The following is a 6000-nucleotide window of genomic DNA, read 5'->3' on the forward strand; positions in this document are numbered from 1 at the left end:
GGAATGTGTCCTTGAATGGAGCCCCTCATCTCAGACAGAGCTTCAAAGAGGGGAAGAAAATATTTTGGTGATGATAAATCAGGTTTTCCCTTGCCCTCATGCATGGGACTTGCTTTTGTGTAAGCGAAATTCACTTTGCAATGTGGTTACCTAAATGAAAAAATAGTAACAAAATCATTGAATAGTTTGGTCTGTAAGGGACATTAAAGACCATCCAGTTCCAGCCCTCCTGCCACAGCCAGATTGCTCCAAACCCCATCCAAGCTGGCCTTGGACACTTCCAGGGATGGGGCAGCCACAGCTTCACTGGGTACCCTGTGCCAGGGCCTTACCACCCTCACAGGGAACAATTTCTTCATAATTTCTAACCTAAATCTCTTCTCTTTTAGTTTAAAATTGTTCCCCTCTATCTTATTATTGCCTGCATAAGAAGATTCTTTCCCTCTTTTTAATAAACCCCCAAAAGTCCCTTAAAATTACCACCAGCAACAAAACAAAGGACTGTGTGTTCAGGTGTGAGCTGCTTCCCCAGGCACGGGGTGAGCTTTCAGACAGTGTCTGAAGTGAAAAGTGGAAGTTGTGTGTAAACATTTGGCTGCTCTGCCAGAGCCTGGGAAACAACACAGTGAGATTTTAGTGCTGAGTGTAACTGGATTCCCCCAGTGAGCCCAAGACACTCCAGCAGCCATGTGCCTTTTCCACAAGCTGCATCACATATCAGCTCCAGTGGTGATATAAAAGGGATCTCTATTTTCTGTAGGTATTTTTACAGCTCCTGTTACAACATTATCTCAGCTCTTTACAGCCTGTATTGTATCTCCCCCAGCTCTTCAGGCAGGTAGAGTTATTTCTGGGAAAACTGAAGTGCAGAGAGATGCAATGAAGATCCCAGAGGAAATAACCACCGAAGAATGCAGGGAATTAAACTTGGAACTCTGCTTACCACTGAGCTGCCTTATCTTAAATAAACCCTAAACAAAAGCCACAGAACCTCTACAGCAAGAGCAAGTTCTTATATATTTAAAATTTGTGAATAGATGTCCTTTAGATGCATCCTGAGGGCTCTCTGGTTGGTTTTTCATAGCGTGCCTTGGCTGCTCTTGCAGGCATAAAATAATTTTCGACAGGAGAAAACCATTATCTTTCAGCTATGTCTGCCTGACTTAGCAAGTGCAATCCCTTGTGAAGAAAAACCACTTGTCAGGACACATGGATTGGGGACTGCCAGCTCTGTCAGTCAGAAGGGCATAGCCAAGGCTCAGGAGCTGGAGGCAGGATTGGTGTTCCCTCTGGGTTTTTGTCTTTCAGGCCATTCATGATCTTCTAGGCCTTTTATTCCACTCACAACACCCCATTTCCAGCTGAAATGCTTCATCTCTTGAAATGCAAAGCCAGATCTGTATCTCGGCCCTCCTATTGCTCCTCTCTGTATCTCTTCCAGTTTTGCTTGTCTTTTTTTGGAGAACAAGAATTGTGCTTCATATTCCAGATCTGGATTTCTGTGGCACCCTTATCTTTCCAGTTAGATGCTGGATTTCATTCCCATTCTTCCAGTGTCCTTCTTCACCACCCACCTTGAGCTGTCCCCAAACTTCTCCCCTGTCTCTCTGGGTTCTCACACGGCAAAGTGGAGAAGTGAGGAGTTTCTGATACAGAACCTTCTCAGGCTCTTTTCTGCCCAAAAGAACAGCAACACTGAGTAAAGTCTTCCAGAACTGAGTTGCTCAGTCAACACCTTCCTGGAGGCTTGGAGGGGAGCAGGGTGATCTCGTGAATCTGTTTTTCTGTGCTCTCAACCAAAGGTCACTGACTGGGGAGCTGTCAGTGGAGCTGTCCAATCTAAGGGCTAATAAACAGGCCCTCTTGGATGCAGTATGGTTCACAGTTGGAAGAGAGAGGAAGAAAGCTTTCTTTTCAGGCCCTGCAGTGATCCCAGATTTGATAAACCCACTCTTTTCCTTCCCTCTTATTCCCTCACCTCCCAGGGGTACAGCTCCAGTATTTATGAATGCAAATGCTTCTTGGGTCAAAAGCAGGTCAGAAGATGCTGTGCAAGCAGGATAACACACCCTCTGTTCCACCAGGACACATGGCTGCAACACAGAAAATGCTGCCATGCCCCCTAAGTCTCTGTTCTCACTCCCCTGCCCTGTCTTACCTCGTGGAGTCTTTTCTGAATCCACAAAGGCTGAAACAATCAATATTAGCCTGATCTGCTGAGCCCTGGGTCTGCATTTCTAAAAATGGATGGGGTTATATAATTTTTTTGGCGGGGAGGGAAGTAAAGGATGGAAAATCACCATCAAAAGCTAAGGCTGTTCTCATCTGCTGCATGTCACTGCTAAGGCAGAGAGGCTTCTCAGAAAATGCACAAACTCGAGACCTCTGTGGCAACAAGTACCAAGTGCCCATGGATTTTGGAAGAGAAAACATGATCCTTGGCTTCTCAAAGCACAGTGCCTGTGCAGATTGTGGGCTAGGCTGAGCTCTTTGTCACCTTGTTCACCTGCCTAAAATGCTCCTGAAGCCACTAGGGAGAGTTTTGATCCTTATTCCCTGCTTTTGCCAACTGATTGTAGAGGAGCAAGGTCTGCTCTTTGGCATGGAGCAGCCTGAGCTTCCCCTTCCATCCATCTCGAACTCCTCAGCTGTGCCAGTTATTCAAGCAGGTTCCTGTGCTGTATGCATGGTGCTGTGAGCTCTAGGAGACACTTTAGTTTGGCTTTCACTGAAGAATGAAGCTAGTAAAAACCCACCAGATCCATGCTAACACTCCAGCCTCCACAGACAGCACATCCCTGCGTGGTCCATGCGTGCACATTTCTGCCTGCCTGGGGACATTGGCATCTCATTAACTAATTGGTCCTCATGACAGTCCTGTGCTGCGTCTGTCCCAGGTCATGGGGAGGGGAAAGCTGATTTCCAATTTCCATCATTGCCTGGGGAGTTGATGGGGGGCACAGACCCACCCTGCCCAGCTGGCAGGCACCCAGCCCTCTCCTGTCTGCCCCTGGTGCCTTCAGAGATCCCCTGATGCTCCTAACAAGGTCGTTTATGAATGCTCCTCATGCTCAGCCCCTGCACAGGAAATACAGGCAGAATTTAAGCATGATCACAGCATATTTATACACTAGTTATTCTTTTAACCTTGGTCACCATCTGTAAGTCCTGATCCTATTTATACACCGGCTGTCATGCTAAGCAGCGTTGCAGTGACCCAGCTGGCCTCCTTCCTGCAGATAACGATGAGATAATCTAACTGATCATCCTGCTTCCTGCTTGGAGGACTAAGAAACTTATTTAAACTGGCAGCTGGGAGAGTAGGGTTAATTGTCACCCTCACTGATGCTCTAGGAACCAGATCATAGGTAACCCAAGAAACCTGAATCATCCCTTCACTGTTTGTTTTCTGCTGAGCAATAGCTGACACGGGGCATGCTGCTCAGTGAACAATGGAGGCCATGTTCAGTGGAGAAGAGGGATGACTCCTGAGATTGTAAAGTCACCTCTGGACCAATTTCAACTCTTGATGTCAGTGGAAAAGCATTTCCAGCCCAGGCTGTGCATGACACTGCCCTGCACGAGAGTGATCTGTGTGTAAATGAGCCTGGAGTTGCACTGGTTGAAACTCCAGAAAGAGGTGATATGGAAATAATACACAAAACTTTGTAGAACTGATTAGATCATCCTCCTCAAAGGAAAGGTGAGCAGGGGAAGGCCACCCTCCAAAGCAAGTAGTTGCTCCTATCACTTTTACCTTATCCCAGTTCTTCCTTCCCCAATGAAACACTAACCCATCCTTGAAGAGCTGCTTATCCTGTGTGTGGAAGAGAAAGACATTTTGGAAGAGAAGAAGCCGAAGACCTAGTCCTGGTGTGTGAGGAGGCCAAACTGCAGTTTCCCAAGCATCAATCATCTGTCAGCTTCCAACAGTTTGCCATCACAGCTTGACAGCTCACTTATCTGATGGAACACATCAGAATGTAATCCACAGTCGTGCGGGCACAGATTAACTTCACTAAAAGCACTCATAGCCTTTACAAAGAAAAGGACAGCCAAACGAAATTCAGTGGATGTATTTCTACTAAAACCCATGTGCCTGCAACTGTCTGGGTTAGACTGGCTGCAATTCCCCTCCAAATGAGGTCATTTGAAATGGTACAGCAAACATTGCTAATGCTGCTGCATCATGCTGGGCTGTCAGACAGATCCCAGGGCTTTCATGCAATGCTATATATTTATTTATACAGTAGCCCATACTTATTTAATTAGGAGATGCCAATGCTGGTGGGAGACAAAGCAGAAAATGCCAACAAAGGCAGAGCATGCTTCTGCTCGCGTGGAGGCGTTCGCTGCTGGCAGGATTCCGCTGCATCAGCGGCTTCTGTCGGGGTGTATCTGCCTCTGGTAAATCCTATTGATTAGCAGTTAATTGTCTGCAGTGATGTCATTTCACAGGGGAGGCAGAGGGGTAAGGGTAGAGGGCTGGGGTTGTTCCCAAGGTGACAGCTCTATGGGGGGATGTACTCCTAGAATTACAGAATAATTAAGATTGGAGGAGATCTCTTACATCATTGAGTCGAACCATTAATCCAACACAAAAGCTTATCCCTGAGTGCCACATCTACACATCTTTTAAATCCCTCTAGGGATGGTGACTCCACCACTTCCCTGGAAAACCTGTTCCAGTGCTTGACAACATGTGTGGTGAAGAAGTTTTCCCTAATATCCAGTATAAACCCTGCCTAGCACAACTTGAAGCTGTTTCCTCCTGACCTATCATTTGTTACTTGTGAAAAAATCCTGATCCCCCCACCTGTCTACAACCTCCTTTCTGGGAGTTGTAGAGAGTGATAAGATCCTTCCTGAGCCTCCTTTTCTCCAGGCTAAACAACCCCAGTTCCCCCAGCTGCTCCTCTTAAGGCATGTGCTCCAGACCCTCAAGGCATGAGACAATAATACCCGGGATGGAAAGGCTCATGATCTCAGAAAAACCTTGGGAAAGGCTGCCTGGCACAGGACAGCATGGAGGTGACTGTCCCTCCTTGGTCTGGTCCAAAATTTCCTGGTGCTGCAGCTGTAGGGGGGTAGGGGCATGAAGGGGACGAATGTGGCGTCCTTTGCAAAGCACAGAGTGGATGTGTGGGATGGGGCTGCAAGAAGCAGCTTGGAAGAAATGAGCTTCAGAACAGCTGCCCCTGATCATAGAATCAAAGTATCCTGGAATCACAGAAAGTTTTGGGTTGGAAAAGACCTAAATATCATCTAGTTCCAACCCTCTGCCACAGGCAGGAACACCTTCCTCTAGACCAGGTTGCTCCCTGTCTTCCCTTGGCTGGGTGTGCCCAATCATATGCAGCATGTAGTGGCAGGAAATGTCCAAAATTTGGATAAGGAGGAGTTGAATTTTTGCTGTTTGCTGTGAAAATGGAAAAGAAAGGAAGAGCTCAACTGCAAAACCTCGTCAGGACATTCAGATACCATCACACATCAGGTTCCATAGCAGGTTATGTCTGTCCCAGTCCATACTGGGAGGTGCCACTCCCCCACAGTGGTGTGGAGACAGATCCTCCAGGTACGCTGCCCAGATGTGCAGCAGTGACGTGGTAGACAAGATGGACATTGATGCAAGTCAACCTTCAGGATTTCCTCAGAGCTCCCGTTTGCCATAGCTTTTCTCAGAAAATTGCACCCATGCCATTAGGAGCAGAGTACAAGAGGGGTGGAACTGATTGCAAGGCTGTGCACAGACTTCAGACTATGGAACAGAAATCCCTTTAAGATCCCTTCCAGCTGAGGCCACTCTGTGATTCTACGAGTTTCAATATAGAAAAAAAAGCAAACCAAAAAACTCAACAGGGAAACAACCTGAAAGCTCAGATGACTTTACTTTCATCCTGAACAAAAAAACCCCACATTGCCTGTAACAAAACTCATTTGGGTCTGAAGTGGGATCTGGAGTGAGACTTTCAAATTAAAAATATAATCCCTCTACCTATT

The sequence above is a fragment of the Motacilla alba genome, chromosome 1A (genome assembly GCF_015832195.1).
Source record: "Motacilla alba alba isolate MOTALB_02 chromosome 1A, Motacilla_alba_V1.0_pri, whole genome shotgun sequence".
NCBI lineage: Eukaryota > Metazoa > Chordata > Aves > Passeriformes > Motacillidae > Motacilla > Motacilla alba.